Genomic DNA, 21335 nt, shown 5'->3' with positions numbered 1-21335 from the left:
TCTTGCTGAGTAAAAATATAATATTTCTATAAATTGAAAGTGACCATTTAAGTGTGAGTCTTCTGTTGTGACTCCACGTCTTTGTTTCAGCATGATACTGAAAGGCTGCAGCTCTTCAGAAAAACAGATCCCATGCAGACGTTTAGAGCTCAGACACAGAGTTCAACTGGTCAAAGGTTACTAACACGGAGGAGAACGGGAGGGAAGGACCACCTCGCCTGCATGCACGTAGCAAGTGAAGGAAGTCAAAGAGCGAGGATTTGATGGTGTTCCGGTAATGGCTGTGGAGATTGCCCATTATATGGTGTTTATGATTGATGGAAGCACCTGACTCTCTACGTATTAACCGGGCTGAATTGTTTTATGAGCAGGCGAAAAAAGCTTTTATGGGCTTCTGTGATGACACTGGCAAATTCCATCTATTTCTTCAAATAAACAAATGAGTCAAGGCTTTAATAAAGCTCAGTTGCTCACAGCGAGAAAGAGGAAGAGCATTTGATTCTTTATGATTCTAGATAACATAAATCTCTTCTGCTTAGCCTAATGCAGATTATATGGAGTAATGAAAAGTGTGTTCAACAGTATGGAACGATACAGCTCTTAGTTCACCTTTCTCTAATGATTGACAATGATCCAGTGTACTAAAGGAAGCAGGCTTAAAGAGGCCACCATCTTAGCCACACACGTGAGCACTTGGAGGTGACTGACTCACGGCGCCCACCCAGCAGCCCCGAACAACAGGATCACAAGGCGGCAGGAACACCAACACTTATCTTAACTTATACACACCCAATAGATAACATTATCTTCGCTAAAATACTAAACGACTAATGCATGTTAACCAGCCTCCACATGTAAGATTCATGAATGCAACTACTAAATAATAATCTTTACTCACAACTGTTTCAATTCAAAACTCGTCATGTAGAGAGGAATAATCCAGAGACAGTGAGAGAGAGACAGAGGGAAGTGAGACTGAAAGCAAAGGCACGGTGGAGGGACAGAGAAGGAGGAAGGAGAAGCAGAGAGAGGTCAGATGTGGGGATAGCTACCCCTGTTGTTCCACAGCACTCCGCTGCTTGGCCGCCTGCTCTGGGAGTGTTAGTCCACCTCCATTAGAGACAGGTACAGCAGGGCACTGAGCACAGAGGCCAGCCTCCTCTACACACACACAAACACGTGTACACACACATACACACACAAACACACACACCCACACACACACACTTGAACCAAAGCTGTGAGCTGCAGAACTAACGAGGGTGGAGCTAAAGCAGGTACTTTTCATCTGTGTGTGTGTGTGTGTGTGCAGTAGATCTGAGCTTCTACTTTTGAAGAAAATCTTTACTTCTCAACAAGTTATGTACTAGCAACTTTTAAGAGGTGGAAAGTAGTTAATTACCACTTTATGTTTTATGTATTTTGTTCTTTCTCCCTCATTAATCATCTCACGACCCCTCAGATTTATTTGGGGACTCTTTAGAAGGGGTCTGACACTTCACATATATAACATCAACCAATGGAGGATGTTCTTTCCCACGAAACATGAACGTTTACTTTTAAAATACTACTATATATATACAATATTTAAATAGGATTTCAAAGCAGGACTTATGTGTAATGGAAACTAAATCCATTCGTACTTTTTCTTCAGTAAAACAATGACAGACACACACACACACACACGAACACACACAGTAAGTAAAGCACTTGATGCACATCCCAGAAATATGGAATCTGTCAATAGATAAGCTGCAACTTGTGATGTGAGTGGGAGGTGAGAGGCCTGATGGGAAATGTAGTTGTAATGAGTTATGAGGTTTTCTGCTTAGAGCCGCAGAAATGAGAAAATGGCCAGAAACTTCCTCATGTGTTTTGCTGTGACAGGACTTTTAAAAACTATGACTGGAAGTTGTAACGACAGTGATTTATGTCATGTCAGCACGATAGACTTACAAAAAATGTGTGTAACTCTCATCGTGTGTGCGTGTGTTTTTTTACATAACAACGGCGAACATGTCCTGAGCACAGCTTAACTTAAGCAAACAACACACACCTTCCTGGGCAGTCAAGAGAGCAGATAGAGAGACGACAGAGAGACGAAAACAACCAGACGAGATTTTCTGTCCAAAAACTCCCCTCCAGTGAAGAAGCGAGGGAGTGAGGGAAGGGGAGAGCAGATGGGGTGAAGGGAACAGACGGATGAAAGCCACAGTGTGTGGTCGACAGTGTGCCGACTTTCAGCTGCTATTGAAACCAGCTCCGCTCCTTTAACGACTGAGCAAACAGGAAAGAAGAAAGTCTATTTGGAATAAAGACAAAGAGGCTGATGGATAGAGAGAAAAGAAGGGATTGGAGCGCAAACGATAGATTAAGAGCTATGTATAGACTGTAGCATCTTAAATTTGTTTGCATAACGAAACACCATTTATAAAACTGTCAAATCAATCACGGTGATGTCAGAGGGAGTGGACTGGATATAAACGACGGCATAAAAAGGTGTGTGCATTACAAATGTGAGGGTGTGAGTTTGCATTGGCACTCTGAGGGAAGAAGTGCTGCTGTCGGGGAGCCGAGTGGCTGGAAGGGTCTCAGCCAAAGGGGGTCAATCTAAATCAAAGATTAACTGTGGGGGCCGTAGTGAGAGCTCATCAAGAGACGGACATGCGTCACAGGGTTCAGGCGTTCAGGTGACTGCACAACGTGACCATCAACCCCTCAGGTCAACGGTTAACTGTTTACCCCCCGCAGTGAGATCCCAGACCTATAGAACATTTATTGACATTCAATCATTTCACATGTTCAATAAATCATTTGCCACACAAACAAGCAAACGCGCGCGCACACACACACACACACACACACACACATACATACACACACACAAAAACACAGAGTTCACTTTAAATTATGTAGATTGCACTTTACTGGTGGTTTTAAGTTTAAATTTGAAAAAGTTAATTACTCTTTGTTGAAGGATAACACTGGCGTAATTCACTCTGCCACTTATTGTGCCTGAAGTGCATCCTTTGAAACTATATATATTATTTAAATTGAGTCTTTAATATGCACTTTGAAAATGGCTCAGGCATTTTTTTACTAGCCACTGTTGTTTTAGCCACTCAAAGGAATGAAAAAGCACATTTGTTGGGAACTATTTTGAGCTGCAGATTAATACAATGTCTCATAGTTATCAATTACAACATCAGCAATGTGGGACTCTGTTGTGATCCAGACGGGAACGTTGCTCCAGAGGAGGGTAACAGAGGACATTTATGATTAAAACATGGTGTAACTGACTCATTTCAAGTTTAATTTGAATTCCGGGGCTTACGGACACTTGGATTACAACACAGAAGGCATTTCATGTTGTTTTCTGTTTTTTTTTTGTTGTTTACGTTTGAAGAAGTGGTCACAATCTACTTGAATTGCATTGTATTTATCTGTAACACTGTTTACCCCCAAAACTCCAACAGTGTTTTGTGTACTCAAACACTTCACCCACCCCTCCACCGCTATAGTGGTGAGTAGATAATCAGTGAATTTTAATTTCTGGGTCAACTATCCCTTTAACTGGTAGATAATTCAATTCACATGGTGGTTTATGAGGTTTATGATGTTAGACTGAATCAAGTCGTGCTGACTTTAACGATATCACTCTGCCCCTGACTTAAGCTGAAACACTTGCTTTGAACTACATCTTAAGTAATCACATTAGAGAGTACTTCTTAGACTTCATTGGCTATCACTGATAAGCTAGGTCTCTATCAGGGCCAGGGTCACACACACACACACACGCACACACACACACACACACACACACACACACACAAAAACATACACACACTCACACTCACACACTCACTCACTCACCCTCTCTTACATACTGAACCTGTGAATAAGCAGGAATATAGTCAGCAGTAAAGTGGTGATGGTAATCAGTGTCTTGGGCAGAAAGGCTGTGTGACTGCCATCTATTATTACAAGTCAACCATATAAGTAAATGAGTAGCCCATCAGAAGACCTTGGGTCCAACTGTGTATGTCAGTTAATCCTACAACCTGTGTCTTCACATGATAAGTCGCATAGCCTGCTTTCCTGGAAGCAGTTTCACACAAAAGATTCAGATTCTGACTTTTTGGACTTTCTCCAAGAGCTTTATTGTTTAGAGCCAGATTTTTCTTTAAAATGCTGAGCAGTGCAATGTACTCTGATCATTGCCCCAACACATATAAAGCAGCAAAAAGAAGACATTTTGTCCCATTGTCATGTTTCTCTAGAACACGTAGGCCACGTTATCAGCTGCTCCAAGTGACCAAAGGCCTTAAAAACAATGGACTTGATGAAAGAGAAGTGAGAACTGTGGCTGACCCTCGAGGACACATGATGTCCTCACCGCTGTGGTTCAGGCAGCTCAACTGTCAGCACGCTGCTCACTGCTATAGCAAGAAACAGGACGGAGAATTAATTCACATAGGCTGTGTCATCTGAAGTTTGTCCTTTTCTGCCATGACACATTGTTTTTTGAGGGGGTGTTCTTGCCAAGACAAAGCTGGCACTGGTTCGTGCATAACCAGCAATTTAATGTCTCTTCTGGATTAATCAGTATAAAATTTGGTCTTTAGCATTTACCGAAATTGTTCATCACATACCACACTCCAGGTGATGTCGGTCGGGTTGGTGCTGTTGATTGACTTATTGAGTGATCATTTTAAGTCACAGCAGGCCTCAGTTAAAACTTTGTTTTATATAATTATAATCCCAACTACATAGAACCCTCATAATTGTTTGTCCCTGCCTCAACTCCCTGCTGTCTCCTTTACTTCCCTTGTCTTATTTTCTCTCCCTACATCCATGTACCTGTCACCCTCATTCCTCTGGTTCACTCAAGCTCCAAGAAGAGCCGTGGGGAGGGGGGAGGTGAGGTTGTGTGTGTGTGTGTGTGTGTGTGTGTGTGTGTGTGTAAAAGACCCAGATGGAGAGGAGCGAGAGAGTGCCGCTAACGAACAGAGAGGACCGAATGTTCCCTCTTCAGTCTCCTCATGCCGGCCTCCCTCCCTCAGTGTCAGAGAGCCCTTCAAAGTGAAACTGGCCTGAAGAATTTCAGGTCAGACGGTGTGCGTAAGTGACCGCCTCCAGCCCACCCCAACTTCACCGCCGAGGGATGATTCCAGTTCATTTACTCCAAGAGCCCCCCCGCTGTCAGGACTTTCACATTCATCCACTGAAAACTGCACGATTTAACTCAAACACCAACATTTTACACAACACAGCAGCGACCCTGCCCCTTCTTTTTCTCTTTCCAACACACCAGCATTGATGATTACTGATTTAAACTTTAATCTGAGCACTCATTATAAACCGAAAGGGCTTCAGTTTCAGTCCTAATTTGAAGCATGACAGGATAGAAAGGTCTGTGCATTGCCACATACGTCCTTTCATACAACTAGGCGTTTGCGACTAATCATAAGAGCTGCTTTGGCTTTAGCATTAGCTGTAAAGGGGCTTTGCCTCCTTAGGCAAACACATTCCACAGGCTAATCATGCCGCTAGCCTGCTCAAGGCCTTAGTAGACATTGTTTCAGACAATTCTGAATGACACTGACAGTGTCCCACACTCGTGATAAAGGCTTTAGCAGGCCACTCCGTGTGTGTGTGTGTGTGTTTGTGTGTTTATGAGAGAAGCATCAAGATTTAAGGCCAGAAATTTTGTGATATTAAACAAGACCCAAGTATTTGCTTGTTTAGCCCCATTTTAGTTTTCAGCATCCTTCACACTCACATTTGCAACAGGCGCTAACAAAAGCGTTCACCTTCATACAGACTCTTATACTCAAACAAGGGTACACCCTGTCTACAAACACAGCTAAGAGTGTGTGTGTGTGTGTGTGTGTGTGTGTGTGTGTCAGAATCCTACAATGGCACAAATATGCAGCTGAGGCAACACGTCTGTCAACACAATTGTTTTGTTCAAATTGTATCTTTGAGCGTCTCAGACGAAGGAGCTAACCGAACAGGCAAATTCTGTCTTTTTTCAAGAGCCACGAATCCAACAGGAATGAGTAGCAGCAGATCTCTGACGTGCAAAAACGCACACATACACAAAGAAACACACTCGTGCACACAAAACAAACACATCATCTTAACCGGGGTAAAAGTCCACATATAATATGACGAAGAACCTGTGAGTCTACCAGTAATGATACCAGCCTCTCCAGTTAGTCATTAAAGCATTTTTTTATCCCCCACCCTGAAAACACACACACACATGCAGCGCCATGCCACTCCACTGGTTCCACTGGTTTCACTGTAAGGACATCTTGATCTCTATACCCAGCACTGATTGGTTTAAATGGCTTTATTGTCTGTTTTTGTGGTGGAACAGGGCCGTCTGGTAAACTGTGACTGTGTCCAGACAAAGCAGAAAGTCAGATATCCTCAGCGAGCCAAAAAGCTGCTTCCTCCAGATAGTCTCAATCACAAGACTGAGTCGGTTATAGACGGCTTCATGAAGTCTAACAAAAACATTTATAAACACGGAAACATGGAGGGCAAAGGCAAGACTTACTGGAAAGTATAGAGGTCATGTGTGTCAAACACTATATCCTAAAAAAGTGTCATAGTGACACAGCAAAACAAAGTGGTGACCTTTTTTTCTTCGGGTGACTCAGACAATACTTAAATTCTGCCTGTAGTTTTTCAGAAAGACAATTGTTAGCGCCATACCTGTATCCAAATCTGCGGTGTGCGGATGTCGACGAGCGGACCAATGAGGTGCGGTTGCGTATTTGGCTTTGGGAAGTCACTTCACACACTTGTCTCACACACTCGGTCTCTTTCAATTCACTCTGCAGTGGTGCTGACAGGCCGCTGCAGTCTCTCGCCGGCCGTGACTGGGTGTTTGAGTGTGGAGGTGAGCAGGGTTGCTTTAGTGTTTACTCTTATTCTCACTGGCCAGGAGGGAGAGGTGGGGCCACTCAGTACAGGTAAACCCCCACCTTTTTTTCCTCCTTCTTCAATCTCTCTCATTCTCTCTCTCTCAGCTGATAAGCAGTGAGACAAAGGGGACGGAGTGAAGGGACAGAGGGTGGGACCAAAGGTGATGATTGGCAGCAATCAGGGAAGTCATGAGGAGCTTGTGTTGGACACATTCACAGTTACTCTCTGTAAATGTGTTCTCGACCTCCCATTATTAAATAACATCTCAGACTAATCTAATCTGGGTCAGAAAAATATATTTTTTCAACTTACTGACGATCCACTTTTTCTGATTTTTGAAACAAAAAAACATTGAGCTCTGCAGGCAAAGTTTCACCAGAGGTATTTTTTGATACAGCCATAAATCAAACAATAGCAATGTGTACACTGAAGGGAGGGGAGTGGAACTCAAATGAGCGCTGTGCACTGCCTACATTTATTAGACAAAAACTGTCGTGCCATCTTTCGCATTTTGAGCCTGGGGTCAGGGGATCAAGCCACAGTATCGTGATCCCTCTGATACACTCAGGCCCAGGACATGCTTCTCCATTGCATGGCAGGGTCTGGCACAGCGCTCTGTGTAGGGTACAGCATGGCTTCCACGCAGAGGCATGAATTGGCCTTAATCGTAATGTTTCACTGCATTTTTATTGCATCAACTATTTAATTAAAATCAAACTTACCAAAAAAATCTGCACTTGAACAAACATCTGAGTGATAGGAACTACTTAAAATGACAGACACTATCTCTGAGATTATCGTAGTTGACAGGTTCTCGTTGACATGTTTCCCATCCAGTAACAAGGAGGAGGCGGGGTTAATTATCCATACTGCAGCCTCATTTTTCATCATCAATCATGGTATTTCATCAGCATGATAGTCAGAGATTTCTCAAGTTTTAATATATTTTCAGCTGTGACAACTACAGTGTTGCTAATAATGTTTCCAGTTAATATGATGCACTAGCAAAACACAGATAAAGTATAGATACAGCGGATACAAAGTCGAATGTCACATTCCAGTCCTATTTGGTAGAAACACAGAGGGTCAGAGAGAATAGGAAGGAGACCACACTGACAATGTGTGGAAGTGTACATAACCTTAAACAACCCTTCAGGAGAACAGGGCCTACACTCTTATCAGTCGGGGTGCCGTTCTACTCCCGCTTGAGTGTGTGTCTGTGTGTGTTTGTGCTTGTGTGCACAAATGCCAAGTGACACATTAACCAATGACTCTGTTAATGAAGGACATGCAATCACTGATTCTCACCTTTTTGGCAGCACGCACGCACGCACTCACACACACACACACACACACACACACACACACACACACACACACACACACATATTATATGGAGATAGCAGGTTCAAAGTTTACAGATGGAGTAATCTATTCTCTCCCCCAACAGGGTGTAAAAAGGTTGAAGTGAAGGCCATTGGCTGCCATAAACCTATTTTAAAAGGTGGAGCAGAGAGAGTGATTTAGACACATAGATAACTTTATTACCACCACTGTAACACTGTAACACACAAACAAACTCACCTGCTCATAAATCAAGACAAGTTTGTTTGTATAACCGAAGATCTCAAACAATAGCTGCTTCTCCGGATTTTCTCTAGATGAGGTGCGTGTGTGAACGCAGAAGTCAGAGTGAGACCCTCTGCCGTCTCTGCTGACTTTCTCCATCTGGCCCACAAGTACAAAGTCTATAGAAATCCAGGAGAAGTCGATGTGTGAACACAGCAGGCGACCCCCCCCGAATTACAGACACTTCTAACGCGCAACAGATGCGAACATTCAAAAAAACTAAAAGATAACAATTATGTCTCGGTGAAAAAGCAGTAACACACCTGGAAGACACCGGAGATAGTCTCTAGTCTAGAGAGTTTGTGTTGATAAGAGCCGACTGTGTTGTCAAGAAATATCACGTGATCTCCACAGCGGATTGTTGAGGTTGCGAATGGGTTTGTGCAGAAAACCTACTGCTGTGTTGTGCATGTGTGAAAGGCAAAGTCTGGGTAAACTCCGTAGCCAATGTCTCAATGTCCTTTACAGACTCACCTCAGCAGTTCCCAAGCCTGTGTTCAAAACTCCCCCCGAGAGGAAGAAACCTCGAGCATAAGAACAAAATAGAGCAATATAACAAATATTTATTTTACCTCCCACCATCAAGCAATAATAAGCAGCACATAAACATTTAATGAATGTCTAGAAATGCACTATATCAGGTTATAGACAAAGAGACACTGCGCTCTTTTTAATGTAATGTTTTTGTAAACATTAAGAATTTCATATTTGCACAACTGTAGCTTAAGATACTGTCATTACACGTATCAGGGTCCACAGAATGAAATGTAGATGTTGACAACTACATAAAAAAAAACACTTATATCTGTTTGGAACTACTGTGGCTTTTATAGTGGATTATAAAGCATTTACTAAGTCTTGTACTTTTGATTAACCCAATTTTCAGAGTTGCTGGAGATCCAAAGATCCTGATAGCTAAATGAAGAGAAAGTTATAACAGTTTGCAGGAGTTAAAAACACAATCCAACAATGGGATTGTAACAAGAAGAACCATGTTGTATAACATCACAAATATTTGCCCAAGCGATCGAAGAGCCCAATCAAAATATATCTACACACAAAGAGCACAATCATCATCTCAGTGTAAACAGAGACAAAGTCATGAGGGAACTGGCCCATCAGGTCCGATGTGAATCTGTACACAAACAGTCGACAGTCACACACACACGCACAGACGGGATGAGGAGTCTGTTAATGTGTGTGCCGTCATGCTGCCACCAAAGCCGAGAGCAACACCCACATAACGCACACAACTGAGTCAGGTATAGCAATACATCCAGCTGAGATCAGCAAACTGCACACGGATCCCTGTGAATGTTACCAGATGTACAAAAAGAGATTGTAGGGCAATAAATTACAGCACTAAAATGTTTTATTGGCAGCATATGCAAGTTTCCTCGTTTCAAGGTTAAATACATTTTCAATAATATTACAGAATTTAATGCTGTTTACTACTCATCACTTACTGTTGTCTTTTTGTTCACTATCATCTTTAAGAAATTAGGTTAATTAGTTCCACAGACTTTGTCATACAATATTTATTTCCAATGTATGTTTCTATATAAGAATAAAAAGAATGTTTGCAAAATTGTAATCTCGAAAGGTTTTAATACTGGTATTTTGGAATATGTGCTTCCACACACTGAAGCACGGAAGCTCACTGTACACCTGCTATTCCTCATACTTCATAATTCATATTAATATAATATAAACCATATATTGTTTTTTTGCACAATTGATATGAAACAATTCAATTAAATAATATAAAATGAATTAAATAAACAATCTTAAATGATTTTAACCAAAACCTAGATAATATATTTTAGGTGACAGTGTCAAACAAAGACAGACATTTGATTTTTCTCAGTTTAAAAACTGAATTGTAATGATGCAGTAAATGATAAACTGCTTCCTCTCTGTCAGCTGACCTTTCGTCAACATCCCAACAGAGGGAGCACCCTGCAGGGTGTCAACCACACCTGGGGTTATCTAAGCATACGCTCTGCGATCACCCACTGCATTTGTGTGTGTGTACGGGAGGAAGCAGTCTTTAAAGAATGCCTTTCTGCTTAAACAGGACAGGAAAACCTTACTGAGCGTCCTCCTGCTCTGTTCAACACTTCCTCATTCAAAGGGTCAACTCACATCCCGGAACGGCTGTTAACCAATCCCAGTGTCCCACTTATGATTAACAAATATGACTCAGCACAAAGAGAGAGAGAGAGAGTCGTTTTGCCCTCTGCTAGCACACCAAGACACAAACACACACACACACACACACACACACACACACACACACACAGGATCTGACATTACAGCCTGACATTTTTTCTCCTTCCTTCCTGATGAAAGAAGTTTCCCCTTTTGCCTAGAATTCAGTCAGCTGACAATCACGTGACTTGTCACTAACCAATGGCGGAGAGGGGCCATTGTGTGTTTAGGTGCTACAATCACCGCCAAGGTCAAGGAGACACGCAAGGAGACTGAGACTGAGAGGGAGAGAGAGAGAGAGAGAGAGAGAGAGAGAGAGAGAGAGAGAGAGAGAGAGAGAGATTTGAAGGGGGTTGAAACCTTAAAAAACACATTAGCACCAGGAACACAGAGTCATCCTCATGACTTATAACCACAGCGAAGCCGTTTATTATCGGACCTGTGACCAGTGACCATTGTAATGCAGCACAGATGACTGTCCTCTCTCCCACAAGCTGTCTTGTGACAGTGTGTTAGTTTGCAGCAGTGGGTGAAACACCAGATCATGAAATGTGATACAATACATTATATTAAATTATTACTATGTTATCTTATTCATAAAGTGGTGGTAGTGCTATTTTTGGCAGGCACAGTTAGGGTTAGACGAGGTGTAAACTGTAATTAAAGAGTGTAGAGGTGTCTCCACCTCCTCCAGTGGAACGAAAAGAAGCCAAAATATCATTTCACTTTTTATAGCATCAAATAGGTAATTTAAACACAAAATAGGGCAATGAGGAGTTCCTAAACAGAAATATTTTAACTTTAGTTTGGTCTTTGTCCCATCAGCTAACATGGAGGAGGCCAAAAAGGGGGATTCTATAACAATTTGGCTTCATATTTGGGGAGCTGTCATAACCTTTACGGTACTTGAACTCATTTTGCACCATACAGGAGATTTCATAGGTTTTTTTTTACTCATAGTTGATCATTGCAGTTACAAAAAATTCTCCCAAACCATTGTTTCCGTAAAGACTAATTGTTCTCTTGTCCACGCACACGCACTCACCCTCACACTCACAGAGAGGGAGAGAGACAGAGAGAGAGAAGGGAACATAAAGCAGGCAGTTAGATTATTGCAACGCTAACGCCCCCTAAACTCACAATAGATGAACTCCTAAACAGTGTCACGCACACCACGTTGGGCAATGACTGACGAGAAAAACAGAAATCATCCTGAGAAAGTGAATCGATGTGTAATGAACCTGTAAACCTGCTCTCACTCTGAATGACGGCCCGAAACCAGTCAGGGCACAAAGAGGAGAGAGTGGGAGAACATTAAGAAGATGTGTGAATGACAGATGAGACAGAGAGAGAAAGATGAATCTGATTGTCTGCACAGTGTGTGTGTGTGTGTGTGTGTGTGTGTGTGTGTGTGTGTGTGGCCTTAGTATCCCTACTTTTTGTGAATGGGTTCACAGAGTCAGTCTTGGCCCATGGAACATTCCATTCTGGCAGGGTGAAGGGGGGTAGAGTGGTGTGTGTGTGTGTGTGTGTGTGTGTGTGTGTGTGTGTGTGTCTGGTCCAGGTATTGCAAATTTTGCTGTGACCTTTTTATGTTTACAAAGTCAAATCATTGTCTTCCTAATAAGTCATTGAACCAGTGTTAGAGTTAGGCAAGTATTCGTTGGAAACCTCTCCAGTTTGTGTCTGTGTGTGTGTGTGTGTGTCTGCGTATGTGTGTGTACACATACATAGGTGTGTTTTGTAGTGGGCTCTTATCATGAGCTGCAGTGTAGTACAGGTAGTTTCTGTCCGTCACGCTAGAATCAAATCACCCACCACATGCACACACACACACACACACACACACACACACACACACACAGACGCACACAACTTGCCTCTTGGCCTGCTGTAGAGACAACTAGTCCATTGTATGTAGCTACAGGTATGCAGAAAAGAGCCTGTCCGAGAACAGGCAATTGGATGCTTAGTGTGTGTGTGTGTGTGTGTCTGGGTGTGTGTGTCTGTGTGAGAGCAACCTAATGGGTCAAATCATCACTCACATATCTGTATGCACACTAAAAGCGTGATTAGTTGATGTAATTGTTCCTCCTGCCCTTATTGTTCATGAGAATATATTTGAATATATAATATATACAGTGCAAACACATAATCTTGAATTTGACGGAAATGGATAATTCCCAGAACACTCCGGTAAGGGGCGGAGCCTGGATGGAGCATGTAGGGGACAGGACATGATGTACAAATTCTGCTGTGGACGTATTTTCTACTGCACATTTGTGTCCGCCCACTCTCAGTTGTCATCGTCTTTTCAATTAGACATCTTCATCGGCCTCGTCTACACGAACAGTACCCCTCTTGTATCCTTTTCTAGAGCTGTCTGAATTCTTTTTCTTCCGTTTTCTTCATTTTTGCATCCGTTGGGTGTTTGAAATCGACATGTCGGTCTGTGGATGTTTCTGGACATTATCCTGTTGTATTCTCACATGGACTCTCTCTGACATTACACTCGGACGCTGGCAGGACAGGTCCAGAGAATGTCTGGAGTTTGTTGCATGTCTGACAGCAGCCTAGGATGAAAATGCTTTAAAATTAAAAAAAGTTACAGCAACAAACTGTGTTTGGCTGAATTGTGTGACATTTGCATGTACGTTTTGTTTCAAGAAATGTATCCTTCGATGCGTCTGCATTCTCGACCATTCTCACCCTAAAAGAACTGTGCTCAGCTAAAAGAGTCAAGTGGTGGAGGGAGAAACCTGCGGTGAAATGAAGCATGATAACAGCATTAGCGTACGAGCAGGCTGGAGGGGAGGAGGGAGGCGAGCGGCGCAGGGGGGGGAGAGGATGGAGGGTTCAGCGGTGTCACCACATGGGGGGCTGGAGGGGTTACGCAGGAGTGAAAGGTTGACCGGCAGAAGGCAGGGGGAGTAGGGAGACGAGGGGGGGGAGGAGGAGGAGGAGTGTTGATCCAGCACAATGAGTGGATGTCACCTGTTTACACACTCAACAGTGTCAGCGTCGGTCCCGCCACGTTCCTCGAAGAGAGACGGTTGCACAACGTCTCATGATCACACGGACTCACATTATCAAAACAATCATTTCTGTTGGTGATTAATTTGTACGGTTTTTAAATATCTGTGTCTGAGAGTTCTACTTCCTCCTGTTTGTGTGCTCACTGTGTTACTCTAGTATTCCCTTTCACTTTAAAAGTACTTCAAGGTTAGGCAGAGATTGTGGTTCTGGTTCAGTGCTGTCAAGTATCTTGTTCTGTCTTACGCTTCACTTCCACCAAAAACCTCTTCATAACCTCCAGTGCTGTGACTGCCTAAAAAATAATTATTCATAGGTTTGATCAAGCTTCAGTTGGTTTGAATCAGAATATTAATATAGTTTCTGCAGCTTTTCAAAATATTGTTGAAGGATTTTTGAGAGAGCTGTTGCTTCTGCAGGTCTCACTTTAATTCCTCCACCCTACAGTTCGGTCAGTAAGATTATTTCAACCTCTGCAAACTGTTCTCAACAAAAGCTTTACATCATTGGTCTTCAGCTTGCTTGAGTTTGTCAATGGAGGGCCTCCTGTTGTCCTGTGGTGGAGTGAACAATAACCGATGCCTGGAGCAAAGGCAGAAGTAGCGTGACGTTATTATCCCGCCACAAAACCCTCTCCAGGAGGAAGTCGGGGATGATGATTTAGACGACAAAGCGTGTGACTTTGAAAGAAACGAATGACTTTGAAATTGGAGACGTCTGATCGCTGCCTGGTTCCTACCAACAGTCCGCGTTGTATCATGATCTTTTTCTTGACCTTAATCAACTTGTTTTAAAGTGCAACTCTTTCAAATTTTGACCATAAAGGCCAATCGTCATTTTAGATGGTTACGGAAAGCACTGGCTTTGTCGTCCTGTCAATCTGAACAAAATATTTTTATATTAAGATCACAAAGCCCTCTAGTGGCCACAATGTTCACATATAGGGAGGAGGACGGGGGAGTTGACTTATCAGGGAAATGTTGACTTCAACATGGGAGACTGTCTTTCGGTTTCCCCGTATTAAAGTAAAAGTGAAGGTTTTTCCTAACCCTGTGTAAACCCAACCGCACTTTGAGCACTGCAACCTCAAAGTGATGTGTAACAACTTTGGAAGGCATAGATTGTTTGTGGGACACCTTTTAGAGATTTTGTAGGTGAACAGTCCTTTTGACTTTAGGAGTGAAAGGACAGAAGCAGTCTGTTGTGTCAACACTGCACAACCACACCAACCCTGGATAGATTGTTTCCTCAGAAGTTCCTTGTCCTTAATTTCCTTTCTTCTACATATTTTGTTACATCATCTTTTCATATTACTGCTCATAATCCGAGCCTTACTGTTTATCCTCCCTGCCTGAAGATGAGCATGACTCTGAAATGCCCCATAGTCCAAAGTATCTGCGTATATATGAGATGTCTTATATTTATATGTGTGTGTATTTGTGCCCAAACTCAGCATATTCATAATGTTTTTCCCATCTCGTTGAAATGAACAGCTCCCGTTCTTTTTGTACCTGTAGGTCCGACCCTGATGTTTTACCTGTTTCAGCTTCCCCTTGTCTCACTGCTGCTCAGTTTGGTCCGAACAGAGGGGAGCTGGAGAGGAAGGTGCAGGGGGGCGATAGAGGGGAAGAATGTGGCCATTGTGCTTTTCAGGTATGTGTGTGTGTGTTTGTGACAAACAGAGGGAGGCCGAGGGGAGAGAGAGAGGGTGATCAGATCTAGTTACAGGTGTTTCATAAACACCACAATAGTGCAAACGGGTTCTCCCTATCTCTCAATTTCTCTTCTCTTTCTCTTCTCTCTCTCTCTCTCTCTCTCTCTCTCTCTCTCTCTCTCTCTCTCTCTCTCTCTCTCTACTTCACTGTTGGTGGATTAGGCTTATGGATTTGTTACACACTCAAACACACATACAAACTAACACACACTCAGGTTTGTGCAGCTATCATTTTTAAGACTTTAAATTGACTTCCATTCATTATGGACAGTCTGATCCACACCTTACCCCAAACCTTAACAAGCACCTATGAACATTATTAAACACACACACACACATTTGAATTAATATGTGCTTCCCCATCATGAGCACCAGACAGTCATGTGACAGTCAGGTGACACGACTATATACCGCGTATGTGTGTGTTTGTGTGTGTGTGTGTGTAATAATCAAGTTAACATAAAAAACACAGTAAAATTGTATTGTGCTTCCTGTGTCCCTGTGTTTGTCTAGCGTTGTGTCTCTTCCTGAAACTAGAACTGGTCTAATCATGTTACCACTAATGTCACGCTAAAAGAAAAACTCCCGACATAAATTCCTGTCTTTTGATGATGGTCTGTTCTTTCTTGGAAACGTGACACAGAGGTTTCAAAAGAGATCAGCATCTAAAAATGGTTCACCTGTTGAACCTGCTCGCACAGTCAGTATTGAACACACAAACACACACACGCACACATACACACACACATAGAGAGAGAGACATGTTTAAATAACTTACCATGACACACGTACTGACAATTTAACTGGTTTATATGTTTGGTTTTGGTTTGTGCGTCACTTCATCACAAACACACACACACAGTGACAGGAGTGTTTAACAGGTGATCGTCACCATGCTCCTCCCTGTCCTCCATCTCCTCAGGGGATTTTCAGGAAACAGTAAGTTAGTGCATCATCATAACTTTTATCTCACGTTACGGCACCTAGCAACCATCAGAATCCCTCCAAATCAACCAACCATTATGCGATTTAATACCTAAACTTCTTACATTTTTTGATCGCTGATTAATTTGTTTGTTTGAGATGTTAACGTCCTCTAACAGTAGCAGGTTCATCATTTTGTCCTTGCAAAACACACACACATGGAGCAAAAGTCCTGGAAACTGCAGTTGAGGAAATTTGAGATGTACATTTTGTGTTGGTGAAGAGTGTGAGAGAGACGGCTGCTCCGCTGGACGTGAACCTTTACACACAGAGACACATGTGCACCCACACATGTACCGTTTGCGTTCACACAACTAAATCCCATTTGTTCAACAGGACACCCAAGGCTGACATGGCAGCCTGCTCAACCAGTTTTTGAAACACAAACACACACACACACACATACATACAACGACAACTAGACGAGACAGAAACCGATTAAGCACACACACACAGACACATACACACACACACACACACACACATCCCCATAAAAAAAATAAACAGCGAGTCCCTGTCCCACAACCTTGTAGTGAAGGTTACAGCAGTCAGCTAGGTCAGAGTGGACCAGCTGAAGAAATGTCCTTCTAGTTACCCACTGGGTTTTGTGTGTGTGTGTGTGTGTGTGTGTGTGTGTGTGTTCTCCCTCATCTCTCCTTACACAGCAGAGTCAACCATTAAGATTAAAGTGAGAAACGGACAGAAAGGACTGAACGACAGAGAGACACAAGACAAGTTTTCAACCAACCTGTGCGATGATGGGATGTGTGGTCGCTGTCACTTCTTCTGCCACCGATTCAAAAAGCAACAATCCGGCGGATCACTTTCTCATCTTCCCTTCTTCCTTCCTCCTCTCCTTCCTTGCGCTCGTTTGTCAGGTTTCTCTCAGGCTGTCAAGGTGCCTCCTTTCTTCAATGACAGTTTCCCCCAAAGCACAATCAGAGAAGAGATCTCAGGCACGTCTGACAAACACAACGCACACACCCACACGCAGACACACACACAGAGAGAGGACAAGTCAGAGTTTCTGTTCTTCTTTTGGTGTTTTTTTGGATTCTGACTCAGATCCTCTCTGCTCGTCCTCTCCTCTGCCACGACCGAGGCTCGTAGACGCAACAGCAGGAGACACGAGGAGGGATGGGGGGAGCACAAGGTCTCGAAGTGGAGGAGAGAGCGAAGAAGGTGGCAGGGTTGAAGGAGAGAGCTAAAGAGAGAGAGAGAGAGAGGGAGAAAGAGGGAGGGAAAGAGAGAGAGAGAGGGAGGGTGGAGGTTTGGAGGGAGGAAGGGCTGTGGTAATTAGTGAGTCGGTACCTGACTCTCACTGACATAAGCCCCACATTCCTCAGGACCGAGGCGGGGGAGAGAGGCGAGGGAGGAAGAAAGGGACGAAACAGAAGAACACTCTTAAAAAACACACCCCAACAACAACACGCTAATGATCCCAGGACGCACAACAGACAATAAACGTTCTTCATTCACACAGACACAGAAACCTGACTTCCTCACGGCACAGCGTGGCTCAGAGCGTCACAGCTGCATGATGTGGAAGGTGAAGGTGCTGCTGCTGCTGGAGCTTCACCGTCCCTCACCTCAACGCCTCACAGGTTCAGGTGTCTATTCCCCTCTTCCGCCTCTTTTCATTTTTGGGAAAGAACCTGTCTCTCTCTCTCTTTCTCTTCCTATCCCTCTGTCTGTTTGTCTCTCACTCCCTTGATCTGTGTACGGTGTACACACAGGTCGCTCCTGAAACTCACCAAACCAGAATCGGACTGCAGAAACCCCCAGCACACCTCCCTCCCTCCCCCCCCCCTATCTGCCTCACTCCTATCATTCCGGACGGGAAATGCTATCCTCTTGTGGCCCTGGACAATCTTTTTGTGTGTGTGTGTGTGCGTGTGTGTTTGTGTGTGTGTGTGTGTGTGTGTGTGTGTGTGTGTGTGTGTGTGTGTGTGTGTGTGTGTGTTTGAGCACGCGCAAATAGCCAGACCTGCAGCTAGAGCAGCATTCCTCTGAAGAGTTTCCAGCACCTAGTCGCCACATGATCACATCCACCGCATGCTCATCACTGATGAGTGCACACGAGGCCACCTTAGTGCTCATTCACAAATCTATAACCCCCCCCCCCCCTGAGGTCATGATGACACGCTGTCTTCACGTTATGGTGACGTACATGTAAGAGCCCTCCGTAATTACGTCTGTCTGTAATAACAAGTTATTCGCGGCCTCTCGGATTGTCTCGTGTTGAGCTGTCAGAGCGAAGGTGACGTAGATGTGACCCACTGCACTGGAGGTGGAGGTAGCTGAAGGTTTTACGTGTCTTATGCAAACACGCACTCGCCCTTTGTTCAACGGGCTCCTGCTGAGAGGCTGAAGTGAAAGTAAAACAGTGAAGTTGACCCGACACCATTCTGACTCAACCGGTGGTTCTCATTCCCACACCTTCACATTTTGTTCCCACCTCGTCCACTTTTCGCTCTCTCAAAGCTGTAAGCAACAGTATCTTACTGGTTTTTGACGTTTCAACAAACACAGCAGTGTGTGTGTGTTTGTGTGTGTGTGTGTGTGCGTGTGAGAGTGCACCTGCCTACCTAGATATTTCTTGGAAAATTTGGTTGTAGGCGGGGCCAGGTGCTTCCTTCTTCCGGATGTCAGGTGCGTGTGGGGCGTTTTGTCTTCGTGATGACTGTCAGTTGTTATGAAGACAATGACAGAGAGAGAGAGAGAGAGAGAGAGAGAGAAAGGGGGGGGGCTGCGCTGAACAGTCAGGACTGTAGTCAACCAACTGACAAACTGAGGACAGAAGAGAGAAGTGAGGAAGCTGGATTTCTGTTTAGAGTAACAACACACACACACACACACACACACACACACACACACACCCAGTAGGGAACTAGCAAGGGTGTGTGTGTGTGTGTGTGTGTATGCGTGTGTGTGTCTGTGTGTTGTGTGTGTGTGTGTGTGTGTGTGTGTGTGTGTATGCAAGTGTGTGTATATAGGAAACTGAGATTGAGTCAGACGTGTTCACACAGAGAAATAACGTTTCGACACAGCGGCAGGACTCTGGCAGGGAGGAGGCCGGAGCCGTTGGATGTGTTGCTCAACACGTTTCACTTTAATGCTTACTTTACAAATCAAGCACCAGGGCAAATACAGAAGCAGGTAAACCATTACGTTAGCTATGCTAAACTTGTGCCATGAGGTAAGTCAGCTGCAGTGGTTAACACACGACCTTTAACAATCAAAATGTGTCATGGAGACAAGATTATCTTTAATGACACAGGTGGGAGCGGCTGACCGAGGTTTAGTCATCATTATCACATCTAAATACGCAGATACAGCTCAGTGTCTTTGCGTGCTCATCACGACATCATCCGGTGTTTCAGCTCATTTAGAATAAAGCAGATTTGATTCTTGCTGCTGCGGCTCCACAGACCCAGCACGTCCGTTTACTGCCGCCGGTTTCCAGTCAGGTGTTTACACTGTGAGAATCCACTTGCACAGACTTGCTCGGGTTTGCAAACCGCTTCTAAGTGATGTTATTGTTGCACGTCAATACAGCACACCAGTGAGAGTGTAATAAGCTTATTATGAGATAAACAAAGTGTAGGATATGTGAACCTCCAGTCTGGTCCTTAAACATCTGGAGCTGTTATAAGTAATGTAGGATGTGTTTGGTCCCTAATATTACTTTGTTGTTATATATAGTCATACAATAACTATATGTTAGAGTTTGTCTAGACCTAATAATCCAGTGAAGAGATTTATATTTATTTTAGATTTCTTTGCTTGCATTTACAGTTCTGATTTAAAAGCATAAACATTACTCTTCCACTTTCTCAATGTCAAATGTAGATCAGATTGAAATCAGTTAAGATGCAGCCGTGTAGCGTGTTTCTTACTCTATATTTAGTTTCCTGTTGAAGCTGGGTCATGGAACAATGCAGGGAGGGATCATTCACAAACTCATGGGATATCAGTTCTGGAGATAAGGCTGGGATAATGGGAAGGGCAAGATTGTTCAATTTCTTACGATGGTTTTATTGGATTTTTTATTGAGTTTCTATCAAGTGAGTGAGTATGATATAACAGTAAAGATACAGAGTTCATCACGAGGCAGAAAAAACACAGTTTAAACAGCCAAAGAGGAACATAAACAATAATTGCTGTTATTATATTTGCTGAAGGTGGTTATGTTTACATCACTGTCCATTATACTGTTTTCCAGTAGAGTTACAAAAAAACTACTGAAAAGTAGAGCTTCATGGTGAAAGAATGATAAATGGGGCGAGAAAGAACCTTTTCAATTTGAGCCTGAATCAAGACAATAGGTGGATCCTGGATTTGGGTGTTTCTTTGGACATTTTCACAGATTTTCGAGTGAATAATGAATCTTGACGAAAAGAATCAGGCATATTTAGGCAACTGATCTATGGGTATGTTCATGTTGGTGACTCCGCAGGGTTATCAGTGTCTCCAGCTAGAAAGCAAAAAAAAAGGCCATTTCGTGGAAAATTTAAAAAAAAAAACATTTTTTTAATAGATGCAGGAAACTACCCAGACCAGCTGTTTCCTTTGTGCCTTTAATCTTCATCCTAAACTAAAAATAAGGAGTGATTTCATATTTATCTCACAGACATATGAGTGGAATTAGTTCTCCTATGTTTCCCTCAGAACAAGATTGAAGGAATATTTCCCTAAACAATTTAAAGCCCAGATCTCAGTATACTGGAATTCTCCTTTAGTGACGGCTTTGTGAAGGTTTCATTATAAGAGACTTGCAGACATGCTCATACTGCATTTTCACAGGGCGGAAAACAAAAGCAAA

General features: G+C 43.2%; 1 protein-coding gene across 9 annotated transcripts in view; it reads right to left on the bottom strand.

Moving 5' to 3' along the window:
- Positions 1-18176, bottom strand: part of rbm47 (RNA binding motif protein 47) — a 29226-nt gene extending 11050 nt beyond the window's left edge. For 3 of the 9 annotated variants that reach the window (XM_062387021.1, XM_062387023.1, XM_062387025.1), the window contains exon 1: positions 17259-18176. The gene's annotated coding sequence lies outside the window, so the exon portion shown is untranslated. The other 6 variants (XM_062387024.1, XM_062387022.1, XM_062387017.1 and 3 more) reach the window with 5 other exon arrangements.
- Positions 18177-21335: the final 3159 nt, after the last annotated feature.

This window comes from Platichthys flesus, chromosome 5 (assembly GCF_949316205.1).
Source record: "Platichthys flesus chromosome 5, fPlaFle2.1, whole genome shotgun sequence".
NCBI classification, from domain to species: domain Eukaryota; kingdom Metazoa; phylum Chordata; class Actinopteri; order Pleuronectiformes; family Pleuronectidae; genus Platichthys; species Platichthys flesus.
The sequence above is the reverse complement of the archived record's forward strand: the minus strand, read 5'-3'. Positions and strand labels throughout refer to the sequence as shown.